At 37.5% G+C, this 19,436-nt stretch overlaps 1 protein-coding gene across 1 annotated transcript in view; it reads right to left on the reverse strand.

Annotated features, from left to right (window-relative positions):
* The window catches only part of LOC107193994 (unconventional myosin-XV), a 74,231-nt gene that overhangs the window by 8,490 nt on the left and 46,305 nt on the right, over positions 1-19,436 (reverse strand). The window lies entirely within an intron of this gene.

A 19,436-nucleotide genomic window follows, 5' to 3' on the forward strand; every position in this document is an offset into this window, starting at 1 on the left:
AATCTTGAAGATAATATTTGACTGCTTAAAACAATTTAGTTAGTAATTATGAAAATACTAATAGTCATTAGACGTGTGGTCTCGAAAGCTTTGCCTATTTTAATCAATGAAATGAAATCTTTTTTTAACGAGGACGTTTTGCGTGTTTTTCCACACTGTACATTCACATAATAATTGCTGTTAAAGACCATGTCAGTTTCAGAGACACCTAAATTATATGTGATTATAACGCGAGAATAGTTATTATAGCAATGACAACCAGGTTTCGTTTAGTCTATTTTTATTAGAAGTATAGTTTCATTTAGAAGTAAACGACTGTAAACGAAACGTTGCCGTGGAAATTTTTCGAACAAGCAATTTCTCCAAAGATGTCACTGAGTAGCACCCGGTATATCAATACCTAAGATTCCGCTGACAAAACCTGAATGTACCTGAGGAAGCGGGATAAGCAGATGATGACCCTGACCCACATAATCGTCAATGCATCGAGATATGGCGGAAGACATGCACACACATAGCTACGGTGTAGTACTAATAAGCACATCAATCCACTTGATTTTCTCCGGCCTGTTTATAAAATCAATTTTAATACCAATGTGACAGGTTGTATGAATAACAAATTATTAACTATTTCACTTCCTACATATCGAGAAACAGTTTTGCAGATTTACGCATATCAGGTACAGTCTATTAAACGTAAAGTGTGTCGCGAGGAAGTGTTGTCACAGTTTTCTAACCTTAACAGCATGTGTTATTCTTGTAATAAATAATTTTAAAATATCAACTTTTAGAACTCTAAATGTCAGTATTTATGAGAGAGTAAGAAATTGAAGCATTTCGAAGGCATGAAATTGGAATAAATATGGCTAGTGTGAGTCATGTAAGATGGTATTGTAAATGCAGTTCAGGAGATTTCAATGCATGGTAAGAGAGCGCTACCACTACATATTTAGATTCAAACCGTTAAGCACTGCAATATTCGAAATAAATATTATAAAAATTCTACACTATTTTTACTCACTTTTTAAAGACCACTTCAACCGTTTTAATACATGTATTTTCTAGGGAATCTTTCCTATTCTCAAACAAGATATAATTAAACGAAACACTAATAATCCTCGGAAGGCGGACTTGTTTAATGTTCGTACATCAGCGGTTCTCTATTACTCCTGAAATCTCTATTACTCTAATTCTCTATTACTCGTGAAAAGACGATCTCCATTTTTATGTGACTTAATATCAGCAACTCTTAGCTTAAATACGATTCATAAGTTGATGAGTTAAGATGAAGTCTTTAAATACTCGGGTCTATATGGATCCAGGCACCACCATGCGATTGTTAAAGCTACATAAACCAATGACCAGTTCAATATTTCTACCACCTTTACCGTCTATTTTTAACGACAATTAGAACTTATATCACTCTCATTTAGAAAAGATCAGCTAAATAAACTCGTCAACGAAATCGATCAACAATAATTTACTTATTTACCCATACTAAATACCAAAGAAAATGAAGACGCCCAAGGACCGTCAACGGCTGTCACGGTAAGGATGCACTATTTCAGCCGTCATAAAGCCGTAATTCATTGTTCGTTAACCTTAATTGCCCGACGAGGAACGCCTTCTAAGATGGCACCATTAATTCTCTTTAAACTTTTAATGGTTCCGCTCGTTACACACGGCGTAGCCTTCAATTACGGTACCTTTACACCGGCGATCGCTTTACTAATATATCCCCCTCCCGCCTGGACAGTGGAGACGTAAACAGGGCTGATTATGCGAGATGCTTCGGGGCAACCTCTGCATTCCATTTCGATGCTTCGTATCGTCCGGATAACGGTAAACAGTGTTTTTCACTCCGACGATTTCACGTCTTTGAGAATCGGCTGCTGAAGAGAGGGGCAGGGATTCCGATGGCAGAGTGACTGTCTAAAAAAACGGATTTTCACGCGGCACTTGTAAAACGAAGCAGGGCGAGGAGGGAAGATCCCAGCGCCAGCGGCGTCATCAAGGACACTGCGACTCGGATTAATAGGAAATGAAATTTTATCGGTCGTAAAGCACAAGAGTTGACGACCCTGTCCCTCGACGACATCAGTGACGACGCGCGTAAATCGTCGCGATGGAAAACCGCATCCGACAACGGCAAGTCGATCGTTTCCCGGTTAACTGCGACCTGAGACTGCGATAACATCGGGAAGCGGTGTGGGGAAATTTCGTTTTTCGTTTTGCATGCGAAGCAAGGAAACGTTTACGGCGTTCGATGTTATATAAACACTGATATAATTGGTAGTATCTGTAATAATGATGATGGGTATCTAGGAACTATAGATCGTGAAGGTTTTGTATGTATAGGGTCGATACTCTATGTCTGGAGTGCTCTAAACCAGAGTGTGTTAACTCCTCTTTTTAAAGAAAATTATATTTTACAGGTTTCTTATATCAAATTTTTTGACTCCTTTCGATGGTAGAAATTATTTCGTTCCATGTCGTTTAGTTTTTAATATAATAGTGTAAAAATGATAAGTCTATATCTTGTTCCGACTCAAACAAATGTAAATCCATTGTATTCACCACTTGTACTTGTTTCTTTTTGAATTCTTATAGAACGGTTACAAGATTACAAGGTTTTTGCACCTTTGATTTGGTCTCCTCTAACTTATTCTTCACGTTTGCATCCCTTTGAATACAATTATTTCCAGCTTTGATATGATTTGTTTTTAAGAAACGGCAAATACGCAAAAAGTAGACGTACAATTTAAGTACATAGGATACTAAAAACAAGTATTTAAAAACGCAATGCCTATTGAAATATAGTCTTCATTTTGGGTCATATATATTTAATCCAGATATATTTAATTCCTGAAATTAATTCTGTATCTATTCTTTGAGAACAATTAAGTGCGAATGAGGAAATAGGTGCACCGTTCTGCAGAATTAAATTGTGAGATGTACTGCATGATATAAATTCAGTTAAAGAACCTCTGTTATTACTCTGTGCCTATAATTAGAACACTGCATAGATTGTTTGTAAAGGCATCGATTTTACATAACTCTTGTGCATGATCTAATGATGAACTTAATTACATAACCGAAAAATTTGCGTACAGAAATTTCCTGCGTTATACAACTCCATCGACGTCTTTGTTCAGGTAGTAATTAGAATAGATCACAGTACATTAGCTGTCGGTAGAAGCATTAAGAAGTGAATGAATGTATAATTTGGTAAAAAAGAAATCACGAAAATAATCGAATGAACCAAATGAAAGTACAAAGTTACAAAGAATGCTAATTGCTTGAAATTTTCGATGATCTGTTGCGAAATAAAAGCCCGACGATCGTGAGTAAAGGAATAAAAATCGTCAATTATTATGCTTGAAAATTCTTTCGAAAAGTTTCACTCAAAACGTCTTCGTCGTTCACCAAAGTACAAGTACAGAAAATTACGAGAAAAAAAAAGAAAAGAAAACCAACGAGCCTTGTAAACGTTTGATCTCTCCGCGAAGTCGGCAAGATTTACTGACTATTTATTAATCGAGGACAAGAATTTTATCGAGATCGTGACCTGGTAGCTCTTGACCTTCTCGTCGAGTTTCTTCAAGGTCTCCTGTATAGTGGAGAGCGTCTTGTCATTCGGCTTCTCCTCGATCTGCGTCTCGTTCTGGGTCCTCAGCTCCTCGAACCTCTTCAGGATCTCTCGGACACTGAGTTTGCTCCCGTCAGGATTCTCCTCCGCGATTGTCTCCATTTTCGACACTTTCCGTTCACCGTTCATCCGACCCACGATCTGATCGCTGTCGTAAAAATCCTGGATCAGATCGTTCACCTGTAAATCCTCCGAGTTTTGCCTCTGTTTACCCGGGGACTGAGCTCGATACTTTATTTCCTGAGACTCATTATTCTTGATCGGGCCCGGCTGGCTGGCGTTCTTCGAGTTTCTCAACAGACAACCCTCTTCGAGTCTCAACTGTTCGATGGTCGGTTGACTCTGAGGTCGATCGGAGTTGCTTGAGTTCAACGAGCTCACCGTCGAAGTTATAGGGCTAAGAAAGGACTTCTGTTCTAATTTCGACACATCGATCCTCGGTATGTTCTCGTACTCGAACTTCTGCTGACCGGACACTTTCGACTCTTTTTTGTTCGACTCCAAGCACCTCGACGTTTGCTTCACATTGTTCTTGTTCACGTCCAGTCGACCAGAGTCCGGGGACACCTTTCGTTCCTCTTGTTTCTTCTTCCTCTTGCAGTCATCCTTCGCGAAGAATTTGATGAACCTGTTCCTCTGGTCGCTCTTCATCCCTCTGTCGCGGTTCGAAGCCTTCTCGAGGAAGGCACCGGAGTCGTCGGTCTGTCCATACTCGTCGCTGCTCAGATCTGATTCCGAGGACTTCACCAGCAGACTGTCCGGGGAGTTCGTCTTTCGATCTTCATCGGAGAAATTCTTCTGCTCGAATTTCCCGACGAGATTACTCAAGCTTTTCCGTCGTGGGCCTAACTTCGAGTCGTGATCGTCGTAATGCTTCCTGTAGTCTTCATCTACGCGACAGAAAGCGTAGTCTGGCGTGGATCTCCTCTCGATCTTCACCTCTCGACGATAGTCGAAGTTTCTGGTGTTGTCATTCGACTCGAATTTACGCAGGAACTCCGATCTACGAACGATTCTTTGGACGTTGTTGAAGGGTTTCGGCTCGATCTTCCGGGAATCGGTTTCAGACACTTCCGAGGGATCGAAGAACTGGGATAGTATCTCTGGTCGATGTTTTTGCTTCTTTCTCAGAGTTGTCGGTAGCTCTGCCCAGTTGCTGGACAACCTTCTGGAGAAGTTTCCTTCGGTATCCGAAACTTCTCGTTCCATTTTTGTCAGTTGACGATGGACACACGGTTCATGGAACTCGTTGAACACATTTGGATCGTTCGTTGACGCTGATCACTTTAGGGTACCGCCATTTTCAGCGAAGACTCGTGCATATTTGCGCCATGCAGACTAGATATTGATCTGGTTATTAAATAATTGTTTGATTTAATGAGGGGGTTAATTGAAGGGGAATCTATGTTTTTAATTCTTGAACGTACCGTCCATATATCTGTTTTACAATTGTACTTTTAATTTATTTTTAACTTTGTTTTCCAGTGTCTACATTTCTACAATGTTGCATAGTTCTTTAAAGTCTGGTTTAAAAAACAATGGAATATGAAGACTGACTAGAAGATAACTCAATAGAGGATAAATTAAACATAATAGTTGAAAGATGTATTCCTTAGTCAGTATATTCAAATTAATAAGAATTTTTTGTTTTTATACCTCACCGAAAAATGTTACTGAAAAATTTGTGGTTTTTGGACCATTTTAAAGAAGAGATGTGCAGTAAAACAGTTAATTTTTTTTTACTGAAAATGGTGTACTTTGCTTTAGAAATCATTTTCCCTGAGACTTTTACTGAATGTGAAACAAAATTCTCGTGTTTCCTCGAACAGCTTGAACCTCTTTCGACGCCGATGATGCAAAGAGCATGTAACTGCTGACAGAAGTCTCCTTCGCCCTTTGTTAAAACACAATGAGACAACGTATCGAATGACAATGCACGGCTGAGACACAACGTTCCCAATAAATTGCCGGCAAAACCGATGGGAGAATAACTTTCGAAGTCTGCACAAGTCGCATTATGAAACGCATCGAGCGACTATACACCAACAAAGTGTATGGAAATTATGTCTCATAGAATACAATTGACCTTGATTTCTTGAATCCGACGAACATCATTTACGCACGACGACCGTGAACTTTCCTTGAACGAAACGTCTTTAATAATAATAATTAACGAGAGAAAACGAAATCTTGTGAAACGAATAACATTAACGTGCGTTACCCAGATAAATACGGTTTTCACGAAGTCACGTAGAAATAAAATAACATAGTAATCTGTAATCACACGTATCGTCTTATGCCACCAGCTTACAACTGTAGAAAGATTTTAAGTAGCCGGAACAACTTTTGAAGTATTTAAGAAGGAGAATGGTACATGTGGTTTAAATCTCGAGATAATTCACTGTTTTTAAAACATAAAGCAAGGTGTAGATTCTCGTAAAATAATAATATAATAATAGTTATTATTATTATATTTAACAAAGTGCATAGAGCAATTCAGATAGCTTAGTTGTTAAACTACTATTTAATTCTTTGAAAAAAATCTTCAAAGTTTCATTCCAAAACTTACAAATTTTAAGTATTAATTCCATCATCGAATTTCCTTACCCCCATTCACATTAGCCAAACAATTACAGGTATGTTGTATTTTATCAATACATTACCATATATTATTCCTAATACGGTGAAATATAGAGACTGTCATACGAACATAAAATTAGTCAAAATAACTGTAAGCCCCATTCCGTCCAATGTTGCGAATGAATTAAGAATGGCAGAAATTTTGCAAACAAATTCTCAATAAACAGGCATATCACTATTATTCAGGATAAGGGAATGGGATTGAAAGAAACGATTCGAACGTTATATTTCATCGTAACTCCTTGTCACTTGCTGTTGCCAATGAAATTTCGAGAAAACGTCAGAACAATACTTAAACCGTCAGGAGAAAGGGGAAAGAAACCGTGGGAATCATTGATGAATATTCGTAGAATGGAATTGGACGAATGATTAAGGAACGTGAGGAAGAATGTATGTACAAGAGAAAGCGATGATTCTATAAAGACCTCGTTTTCGGGAACGCGCCCGATATGCTTCGACTCGTTCCTCGCCCGATAGCCAGGTTTCAGAAGCTGTAGAATTATCCCCCTGTTACAACACGCAAGCACTGTATGTGGATCACGGAAGAAGGACCTTCTACAGGGCCCCGTGAGAAGAGACCCGACTCACCCGACGAAGAAGCGTCTCGTGAGACCCGTCGGAACAATGCGCACTTTTCATTGCAATTACCTCGCGCTAACGAACTCTCCTTCGTTCCGTCAGCAAATTAGAAAGGCGTCTGCTTTCTTGGAAACTCGGCTTATCGTACGGGATTAAAAAGGGCTGGCTTTGCTTTCAGAGAAAACTCGGGGAAAATCTATCGCGGAAGTGCGGAAACCTTGGTTGAGAACGCGATTCTCCACGCGACTCTCGTTTACTTAATGAAGTAAATCTTCGTTATTTGGAAGCGTCTGAACTTCATTCTTCCAACGGCATTGTTATTACTGTACCAGTAGGTTGAGAGTTATTAAACGAAACAAATAATACTACTTAAGTACAGGAATGGAAAGCTTGTTACAATTGAAAACAATGCTTTGGAATTTAGAGAGGAAAGACTACGAATTTCATGAAAATTTAATGATCATTTCCATTCAATGCCAAGAATTGCTACATAGAATGAAAAGTAAGGGAATAATATAACTTCCAATATTTGTTACTGTGAAATAGGCTGGATGCAACAGTGAATGAACACGCACTAGTGAATGAACATTGTATAGTACGTACGATTTAAGTATATGCACGCTCTTATTTCTATAAGTATTGAAAATGCGAAAACATGTTTCAGGTGAAAATTATTTGATTTTAAGGAGCAAACGTAATAACATATTTGAATTTTTGTTTAATTGTGATTTACAGAGATTTTAACAATAATGTAATTTTTTTTAATCGAACCACATGTTTGTATTATTGCTATATTATTAAACATTTCAAGGCGAATTCAACGTTCATATTCGGAACGCCTGTTTGAGCAATAGTAGCAAAACAATTTCATTGTTTTTTATCTCGTGGATCACACGTTATGGGTAAAAGACGCTAACCGAACTTGACAAATTATTATTCAAACAGAATGTTCAAATATGTCCTTGAAGTCGTCTTGAAATGCTTAAGAACATGGCAGTAATAAAAATTTGTACTTCTATTTTAAAAAGTTACTTTGTCATTACAATTTCTGTTAATAAAAATTATATGCTATGAGTATTTAATTTTGTAATGAATGTAAAATAATGAATATTAAATTAGTAAATCTAATATCAGAACTAATACTTGTTTTGTCTTACTTTTGTCATACTAATAATCCGTAAGAAAATTCCATCTTTACATCTGCCTTTACAAATCACTTTGAAAAATATCATTTTCACAAAGTTCCGCTGTCTAGACATGACAAATAAATAATTTATGAATGCTTTCTTAAACGTGACTGGATGAAATAACAAAGTATCTCTTAACAGTCTTTTCGACGGCACAAGATCAATTAAATTCTATTCAAATAGATTTTCTGAAAACCCAATTTGTATGTCAAATTATCTCTCGAAAGTATTTAAATGCCCGCGGAGGAATTCTCCGCCTGTCCTCTTTGCGGCTCGAGAATTTATACGCGTAATGTCGAGCCCGCCAGTGGAGGGGAGCGGTTGGGTCCGAAGCCCAGATTCGAAAACAAGAGAAGTTCATTGGAAACTCGACCCGACGAAGTAGGAAGCGGAATATCCAGTAAATCCTTAGTGGTCGTGCTAATGGAATGATCAGGCTCCTGGCCTACAAAATATCTCCGTCTCGCGATTAACTGAATCCAGTCTCGTAAAGAATAAAATAAACGACGTTGGGACCGAGTCAATTCATCCTTCACGGGTGTAACCATGCCGCGTGTCCTCTTCGTCCTGGGGATTATTTGAAATTCTAATTCCGACCTTGAATGATAATTGTCCATGTTTATCCTACGGTTTATCACTGGTCTCTCGCGATGATTGCTGTTTGCTCGTCCCGGTATCGAGTCGAATACACGGATATTTGTCGCATGGAATAATTTATTCGAGTCTTACCTTGGTCCCGTCTGCGGGACCTGTTTCTCGCGCGGACGATTCTTTCTCGAATACGATTCGAATATTTTCCAGGGAGGTGAAACTTCGGCGGCGGGTAATCGACGATCGCGAGTATCAAGAACATGCTTCCAAGGACGGTTAATTAATCAGAGGTGGTTTTCATTCGGTGGCAGAAAAAGAAGTGATTTCCATGAATATTCATCCGGCAAAAGGATGCAGAAGGATCGCCGAAGAAACGGCTAATTAGCATTGTACCGTTCTGCTCTGTTGCGTGGCTCTAATTAAAAGACAAACGTTGATTCTTTTGCGTTCGCTACGTTTCGGTTAACAGACGTTCGTACAGAAGTTACACTTTTCGAAGATGTTGCTGATTAGAAAATCCTCGTACGGTAATTAAAGAGATCTTCGGTCTTGCGTGTCGTTAATTGGGAACCGTCAATCGAACTTGGTGGGAGAGACAAGGGTGGTTTCTAAGAAATATATTTAAAATATATTTTTTACAATGAAACCATGTACATATCTTCTACTCAAGGATACAGACACGTTTTCGATAAATTTATTTCTGTAGGCACTATTAGTCGTACACCTTCGTCTTTAAATCACTACATATTTGATTTTTTTGAGTGTAATGGAAATCGAAACAGAAACGCAACTTCATGAAACAATTTCACTAATTTATTTTAATTTTCCATAAGATTCAACCTATGATTGTATATCAACCTAAGATTGAAATGACCCTAAATATGTTTCAGAATTACTGAACAGAAGTTTCCAAATAATAAATAATAATCACTTGTAAATTTTGAAACACTATGCAAAGTCGAGCCAATTTAATGCAATCGAATATGTAATTCTGGAACTAATTTCTAAAAAGACTAAAACATTGGATATTTAAGCTTGTTCACGACAATGAATACAATTTAAATGTTCCTCTGCGACATGCAAAATTAATAAAAATTCCAATATTTCATAACTAAAATAATTTCCCAATTCTAACTTGCTTATTTCAGGTTTAGTCTCATATGGAAGTGTACATCCTCCAGTATTCAATTATTTTGTCTTCAACTTTACGTCGACAAATTTTCATTTTACTTTCGTATTAAACATTTTTTAATGTACCTAATAAATTCAATATGTTGCTGAGAGGTAAGATTAAGTACAATCTCGCAGGTAGAGAGAAGCCACAAGCTATTAAAAGAAAATTGCCTACTAATTACAAGGTCGCGTAAAGGCAACGTTTAATCTGGCGGTTTAATTAACTTTCAACCGGGACGACGTGTTTTGGAAGAAAACGCCCCCCCCCTTCACCCTTGAAGGATCGTTTTTACGACACCCAAATAACAATTTCGTTTTCGGCTTAATTACAGACCCCGCTCGCTCATATTGCAGCGCGTCGTCTAAAGAAACTTATGGATAATCAATGCCCATTATTCCTGGCTCGATCGCAGATCGATATCTCGGGGGCGAAGCTGCTTCGGTAAGGTGGCGAGCCGCTACGCAACTATCCGCGGAACGCGTAAACCTGCGTACAGAAGGATCGTTAACGATCTCGTGTGTGATCGGGAAGCTTGCGTAAGGAAGATCACGATCGCACGCCTATTTTTTCCTTCGCCGAGGTGGCTTCTTCATCGAGAAACGCCGATGGAAAACGAGCGATACGAGTGTATAACTCTTTGTTACTCTTGTTGCGCAGAAATTCTAATCAACGTCATTGAAGAAACTTGCAAATTAAGTAACATTCTCATATATTATCAGCATCTTACAAGAGAGCATCCCCAGGGCGAAATTTTCTTTTTCGTTCGAACTTGTATGAAATTTGTAGAGAATTAAATACTGAGAAACTTACGTTTCGATACGACGATTATGGGCAAGCGTTGTATCGTTGCATATGAAAAAGTATCGATACGCAACGGTGATACAATACGAGGTTACGCAACAAATGGATACGCACCTTAAGAAGTATAAGTTGTAGAGGCTATTTCACGCCTTCAAACAGGTTCATAGCAAAAACAAAAAAATATGTGTTTAATAGTTTTTAATTCTCTACAAATTGATGAGAGTTTGAACGGAAAAAAAACTTCGCTCCAGGGATGTTCCTTTGTCAGGAGATAATATACATATGCATTGTGTATTACATAACTGCTATACGTTTCTACTAAACTAACCGATAAAATTGGGGAGTACAGCATGGTCATTAATGTTCGTATTTTTATGATTGACAATATTAACCAGAAATTTTTGTTTTCTTTATCAATGTTTTTATTGAAATGTATTTGGTATAACTACTGTAAGGGCGTGAATGTTCGGTGAATGATAACAAAATTTCTAACATGTAATTCTAATACCATTTGGATGATCTAGTCGCGACGACGAATGTATGTACCAATATTGACTTGAGAAATAATTTTATATGTATAGATTTTTAAGACAGACGACTTGAAATGCAGTCATTTGTAAGGAAATGAATCGTAAATCATTCAATGAAACGGTCAGTTTGATAACGTGGCGACTTTTTCTGTCATAGAATTGTGAAAGTAACAGGTATTGATAGAAGTAGCTTTCTGGTGATTTCAATGCATGCTAAGGCACAATCACGGAGCGCGACTTTAATTCCTGATTCAAACTTTTCCTACATTGAACAGATTTATTGAATACATTCTTTACACTTTTTTGATCAAATTATTAATCACTTTCTTTTGTGAAAGTTAGACACTATTAAGAAGACAATTATGAACGTATTTCTAAATAAATTAATTTTGCACAAATGTATCTTTTCATGAAAGTTCATATCAATCTAAATTAATTTTATGTACTCTTTCTAAGCCAATTATAAATGTATTTTCATTTGAATTAGGTACCTGTAAAAGTGTAACAATGTTTACAAATTTATCTTGGACGATCCTCTATCTTGTTTCTACAAATTCATTCTCCTTTAAACATTATCAGTGATAATTTATAACTAGACTGCCGATGTTCATACAAATACAAATTTCTGTGAACAAATTTATAACGATTTGGGGTCAAATAGAAATGTGATTGCCTTATTAATGTTTATTTATCACACACTAACAAACAATTGCACAGAAAACTGCTAGATTCCTTGATCGCTTCTACAATAATCATTTCTCCGAACAAAATCTACTTTCTCCCTTTAACCAGTCGAAAGAAAAAAGTATTCAAGAAGATATCACTTTACACAAATTAAAGTGAACTTTCGATTGCTTGACGATCCAGTATGACAGATCGCGATGAATGAAATTTATGAACAAATCACATGCGATCTTGATTCGAGCTGACGTGGAGTAAAGCGTAAAAACGAAACCCAGATTTCTTTCCATCAGTGATATATCACAAAAAAGCAAATAGGTGTCCCAGTTTCAAGGCGCTGATGTACATATTCAGAACTATCTAATTCAAATTAATCTCCAAGGGAACATAACATTCCATCGACATCACCTGGTAACAATAACAGCTAACGATCAACACGTCATCTCTTGTTCGCATCTGGTCAGGTGAACGCGCGGAATGTCTGCTCGAAGTCGTAATCAGTATTTTAAGAAGGAACGATGGTGTTCTTCGACGGTCCCGGGAGAGCAATTATCTGGGCGTGTTATGCATTCTGGATACGTTTCTCAACTGGTCCGTGTGGCATTTCGCGGTGACGGGCCGAGGTAAACAACGTTGCTAGACGTAATTGAACGTCGCGACACGAATACCGGGATTTCGCCATGACACTGGCGCGGTGAAACCGATTTATTGCGCCACAATCGGGATCAGGACTATTATTTCCCCCCTTAAGTGTTAAGACACTGAGGGCGGCGGCTGATGTGTGTGTGTGTGTGTGTGTGTGTGTGTGACATTGCTCGAGTGCAACCTTCGTTCGTCTTGGCCAACGATTGGTCGATATCGATCGCAGATCGAACCGATTACTTCCTGTCTTTCGTAAATTTATCAGATTTCAGTATCCTGGGGAATATTTTACGAGACTATCGCGCTGTTTCGTTCACTTGAGGTTCTTGTGCTAATGTACTTTTAGTATGGATTAGATTGAGATTGATAAACCACCAGAGTTGATCTTTTCAATAAAAATACTTTAAAAAATTATAAGCAACGACCAGCTTAAGGAAATTATTATACGTTGTTAAAGAAGTGGGTCAAAATGGAGCCAGACGCTAAAGAACTCGTGTTGCTGTTTAAAAGATTCGCAGACTTTAATATAATTTATACCGTTGAAATAGAAAATTTAAATATCAGATTTAAAAATCTGTAAAATTAATGCATCGATATTTAATTTCTTTAAGTCCTTTGGAGGCTTGTCCTTGGGTGACAGAATACGATGTTTTACGAACTGTTTTATAGCCCATTTCTTTTTTATCCAGGTCATGCACTATTAATTATTAGACCGTCTGCTGATTTCACGCTGTTGTACGATACTGTTATACGACCGCGTGTGCGCGGCGCTTGTTCTCGAAGACGATACACCCCATAACGATAATTATCCATAATCGAATGACGACCCTCGAAAAGAGGCACGTTTTTAACGAGTTCCACTGCTTATGAACGGCAAGCGATTGTTAGGAACGGTGAGTCTATCATTCTTCGTAGCGCCGTGAGAATACCAGCGAATTTATGATCTCCGGTTGAAGCAACAAGAGGACCGTTTCAAGGACAGGTTTCTCCGATTTTATGCTTACTGTTGCTTAATAAAAACGATTAATTTTACTGTCGTATCAGAAGACGTAATTTGCTAATTAAGTTCCTTTCGTTAACTGTATATTTTTCTATCGTTATTTACAATTTTACATTCCAAGGAAGGATATAAATTTTCTTAATAAATTTTAATCCGAAAGAAGCTGCTTAATAAAACGAGTGGACATCGCTATTTTTTTTAAGCACTTAATTTACATTCATACGGAATGCGACAAAAAACAAACATATATTACGCGCAAAAACTGCGAGAAACTGAAATGTTCAATGCAAATGTAGTTATACGAGAGACGTAGAAAAAACGATGACGCGCATTTCAAAAGAAAATGGCGACTTAAAGGAAGTCTAGGTTAATTCGACTGGTCAAGCAACGTCGGTATTTCCTTTCTTTATCTTTTTTGTCGCAGATGTGGCTACAAAGGCACGCATGTAGGTACATACAGTTCCCTTGTTACATAGGTTACGCAACTGAGTTCTTCAGTATATACCTTTTCCACTCTGTGTATTTCATCGGCCAGGTAAAACCAGAATCTAACGCGAAACTACCTAACTACCGACAGACCAATTTCTCCATACTTAATAAGCATTTTGCAATCTAATACAATTTGTACGGGGGAAATTACTGTCGTGGGATATCGTTGAGTGTAATGAACGATGTCGGGGGAAACCACAAATGCCGTATTTACGTTTCAGGGATACGTTGCATGGGATTGTTCAGGATACGTTCCTCCCTCGTGGCATTGTAATTAGTCAGTATATACTTGTTTAAAAGATACAGGATAATTGGGACTTGGAATTATCGATTGCATGGTTACGTGCGATCGTATAAGATTAATTACAAATGATGTAACCAATGTCGAGTCGAAACACTTGTGTTCCAATTGTGTTTGAAGGCTTCAATTTAAAAAAAATGTGTTATTCTCTTGTAGAAATGGGGGCATCCTCCAGACGAATATACAATTATTATGTACTGCGAAAAACTGTCATTTTTTCCAATCATATTGCTCTGTATTATTTACAATTCTTCTGACAATTATGAAACACTTGTCTATTAGTGTATATATTCCACTTGTTTCTCAGATTCTGAATATCTTCTAAAATATATCGATGAAAAGAACAAAAGGTCAACTTCTTAGCACCCAGTCTTTTCTAAACGAATGTTAAAAAATTATTCATCGAATTTACTATCCCCTAAACGTACATAAAATCATCAAATTCATATTCCAATCACATCTAACACCCTCTGCACTCACACAATACTCACTATTGTTTATAATATTTATGTACAGATTCTCGAAAAAGTATTTAAAAAATGTATCATCATTGTCACAGCAATGTTTAACAAAATTCGTCAGCCTCCATATTCCACTTAATCCTATCATCCCCAGTGTCTCTCAAACCTATATAAAACTCACAATCGTTTATAATATTTACAACCAAATTCTCGAACCAATGTTAAAAGAATGTATCATCTCAAAAATAATGTATTATCATTGCCACAACAACGTTTAAAAAAATTCATCAGCCTTCATATTCCACTTAATCCCGTCATCCCCTATAACTCCCAAACCTGCACAAAATTCACAATCGTTTATAATATGTACACCCAGATTCTTAAAACAATATTTAAAAAATGTGTCATCATTGTCACAACAATGTGTAACAAAATTCGTCAGACTTCATATTCCACTCAATCCCGCCCTCCCCTATAACCCACCTGAACCTATAATAAAATTCACAACCTTTTCTAATATTTATGCACATACTCTAGAAACAACATTTAAAAAATTTATCATCCCCTCAGCCTCCAAATATCATTCAATATACTCATAAAAATCCCAAAAGATTCCAATGTTCGGAGACCCAAAAATCCACGGTACGTTCAAGAGCGAGGGTGAGTGAAACGGCAAAACAAGCTATACCAGAGGCTTCACATGTCACTGTTCTACCGGTGTCGGGTCACTGTCACCCACTGACCACTTTTATCAGCACGAGAAAAACACTATCGTGCGAAAAACGATCATGTGAGATGAACGGAACGAATCGCGAGGAAAACCAAGGTGCAGGGTTGCACGTTGGCCGCACCGCGCGACGACACTCGATGAACTGAAGAGCCCGCGCTCGGCTTCCGATAGACAGCGGCGCTGCTTCCCCGCCGGCTGCGCTCTGTTGCCCGGTACCATCGAAACACCGATATCTGGGTCGAGCCTTTCCATCGGTGTGTGTGCCGTGCGTTCGCCGATGGGCATTCGACGTACGGTTTCGTTTGGGTTTCCAAGTGAATCGACCGCCGCCGGTCGGGAAAATGGATGTGGAGGGGCGATGGATCGTTTGGCTACATTTGCACGGTGCAAAAATTGCGGTTTTCATAAGCAAACGGGATCTAGGTGTACGGAGTGAGCCAGAACGCGGGCAAGAACGGTCATCATGGTCCATCATCATGTATTCTCTGTGTTGCAATACTTGGAGTAAAAAGATTGAAAGTATGGATATCTCTAGGACCAGCATCCAATGAATAAACAGTTGGGACTCACACTGCTCAGCGAGTAATTACGAGGATCGCCACTGTGGATAGTGCTGATGCGCCAACTAAGCGAAAGAAATGAAATAGAAACTGCAGTTTGATATTTCTTTGGACAATACTAACACCTGTAGTGAAAAACATTCGCTAAGCTCAGTTATTGGCTGACAACTATCCCTGTTCCACCTAACAAGGGAAGGACCACAATTCTGTAAGATAATAGTATATAGTTTTTAATGATATAGGGGAAGGTTGACGAATTTGGACCATCGCTTAGGTTGGACTGCTACTGTAACTTGTCTAAGCAATTTGGGCCTTATAATAGACAGTATGTGTTGTTCATAGGTACTAAGTTAATTAATGCAATCACTACTATCACACATATATTGTCTATTATAAAGCCTAAATTGCATACACATGACAAGTTACAGTAAGTGCTACTGCTATTTATTTGCTATGTTATGTATGTATTTGTTTGCTATGTATTATTCGAAGAAAATTGTGCCCAACTCTGCTATGAGCAGTGCTGATGCGCCAACCAAGCGGAATAAATGAAATAAATACCACAGTTTGTAAATTGATATCTCTTCGTGCAATACTAACACCTAGGTTTTTTGTTTTTACGAAACACTTTACAGGAATTACTGATACATTGCTCTATTTTTAATATTTTGTTGAGTACGATGTGTGTAAAAAGTGTAAGAAAGAAGTCTCATTAATTCTCCGACCAGTTACGTCACATATCATAATTTTAAATAACAGCATCAAATTAGTCTGGCTTCTTCGATGCAAAATAAAAACTCGTGATTGTAAGGAATTTGTGACGCGAGGTATAAATATGTTAATCAAAACACTGTGACAGTTTTGTAGCTGTATTACTGTACGAAATAAATGTGAAATCGTTTGGAAGATATTGCTTTTTAGAATTTCGGTAATGCTACAGAGTCTCGCGGCCTCGGAGAATCGGGGCGTCTGCATCCCATTACTAAAAAATCCAGTTATTTTCCAGTTACTTTAACTTCATGTTCTTTCACCGTTTCTCAAGAGGCCGTTTTTCGTGTTTCTATGACCGTTGAGGATGAAATGTATTGAAATGTATTGATCTGACCAGCTTCGAAGCATCCCATTCCCACAGGCGATGCTACACGTCGAAATGGGCACGATGCCAATGACACTGCACTGCACTTCTCATTCTATCTCTCTCTCTCTGATGTCTCTTTCTTTATTTTTTCGTTGCACGCCGGATCGGAATGCGCATAATGAAACGGGGAATGTGGAGTAAAAACGTTTCCTCGGGGTCCTGTGCTAGGAGCGACTAGATAACCGAGTGAAATTCTCGAGAAGAACGACCTTAATAAATAGGGATACCTGATGTCTTTAGATTCGGAACATTATTGGCGGCAAGGGAGAGAGCAACAACGAGTGATTTCATAACAGAAATTCAGTCGTTACATGGTCTGTTAGGAAATTGTTATGACTAGACGGCGGATTTTTATGCAAAATTTCGTTTTCTAAAATAATTCGGAGAATTAAGATAAAAGGGATGGGGATGAAAATGACAGTGGATTGCTGAGAAGTACATAAGTACGTACATACGTAAATCATTCTTAAATTGATAAAAGAATTGCATGTTTTATACAGGATGTTTCGAAACATGAGTGAAGAATTCTGTTTATAGAAATAACGAAAAAACATGTCTTTAATTAGTTGATTTCATTATCGATTTGTATACGCAGAGAATTTATTCAAAGAAACTGCTTAAAATGAAAATTAATAAAAGAATTATAGAAAATTACTATTGATATAATAACAATTATAAATATAAAATACAGAATTATAACAAATTGTACGAGTCAAAGGTAACTTACTTTTGTAATGAGTGTACTGTCGACTTTATAACATGTATTTTATTGCACACATATGGAAAACATGATTTAATTATACATTTTATGCAATTTTAAGGTGTTTTCTATATTCTGTAATTGTTAGTAAAAAAAAAACATTTTATTCTGAACTTGTTCTTGCAAATTGGTCCACAAAAGATGCGAATTTGCATAAAAATTCGCAACGTAGTAATGAGAATCATTAAATGCAATTAGTGCATATAAATTTTTTTCATATTACTCATGAAGATATGCTGATATATTGTGAGACATCCGGCATATCCGTACAGTGTAACAAGTATTCGCTTGCATTAATTCATAATGGAACCACTAAACTGCTTTAATAAAGATTACTCCAATATTTACTTTACTGTAAGCCTAACAACACAGAAATTACATCCACGTTGAATTTTTCTTCTCGTGAATTAACACACAAACACCTATATTTACATAAATGTTCACAGTTTAATAAAGAGAAAGACTATATATTTTTGTGTAACGCGAAACTTGAAGGTACACATGGGAATCGAATCTGTTATGCTCTGTTAAGTATGCCCCCTGGATATCACCGTTTTCACTGGAGTCAAATCGTTGCTTACTATTTCTGATTGTAGTATCGACTACGATATTTCTAATTATCACTGTGCTGGTTAAGTGGAACACATAAACCGTCGGATTATCAGTTTAATAAACTATTAACATCTATCGTTGTTGCGACAGCTTCAGTGTCGGGGACTGTAATTAAAATAGATTGCTCGTTTATGGCAAAGTTAGGCTGTACGCGCCTGCATCATTTAGCATTTAATTTCCTCAATTGGTATGACATACCGCAGTGGATTTACAGTTTCCTAGTTACGAATGCAACGTGCGTGTACGTGAACTAGTCGAGTGTTTAACAGTCGGCGGAAGGAGCCGGTTTTAAAGACCAATTAACATAGGTCAGTGAAGCTTATGACATAACAACGAGGTCTCAGGTGTCTTAATTACGTTAGACCCCTCGCAAGAGTATTCCCACTTGAATTTGAGATGACTTAGTACTTTGCGTACATCTGCATCGCGATCTTATGCACCCGGAACATTCTTCGAGTTCCTTAGACATAGTCAGTATTTGTATACAATGGTCCACAACCGAATCTCAGACGTTCGTCTTGGACATCATTGATGAAAATGTAAAATTGAAGCTTATCGAACTTTCTTCCCCAATATTTCGAACTTGAGACTGGAACTGAGGTATTTCTTTTAGCGACCAGAAAAATTTTTTCAATATAAAGTGAAGATTTGGTATTTAGTCAGACAATAGCCTCTAGTCAGATGATATTTTAAAAAATACACAAGTTATTCAAATGCTATAGCTTCCAAAAATTTTCACTAGGTTGTAACAGTGAAATAAACATTCAGACGAGCCATTTGGATTTAAGATTCAATCACCTCTATAATAGAAATATTAATAGCTTCCAGTCTGATCGTCTTACCAAATGGAATTTTACACATGACAATTCAATAATTCTTGTACATATTTATAATCACGAGATAATCTTATT

This window comes from Dufourea novaeangliae, unplaced genomic scaffold (assembly GCF_001272555.1).
Source record: "Dufourea novaeangliae isolate 0120121106 unplaced genomic scaffold, ASM127255v1 scaffold21, whole genome shotgun sequence".
Taxonomy (NCBI): Eukaryota; Metazoa; Arthropoda; class Insecta; order Hymenoptera; family Halictidae; genus Dufourea; species Dufourea novaeangliae.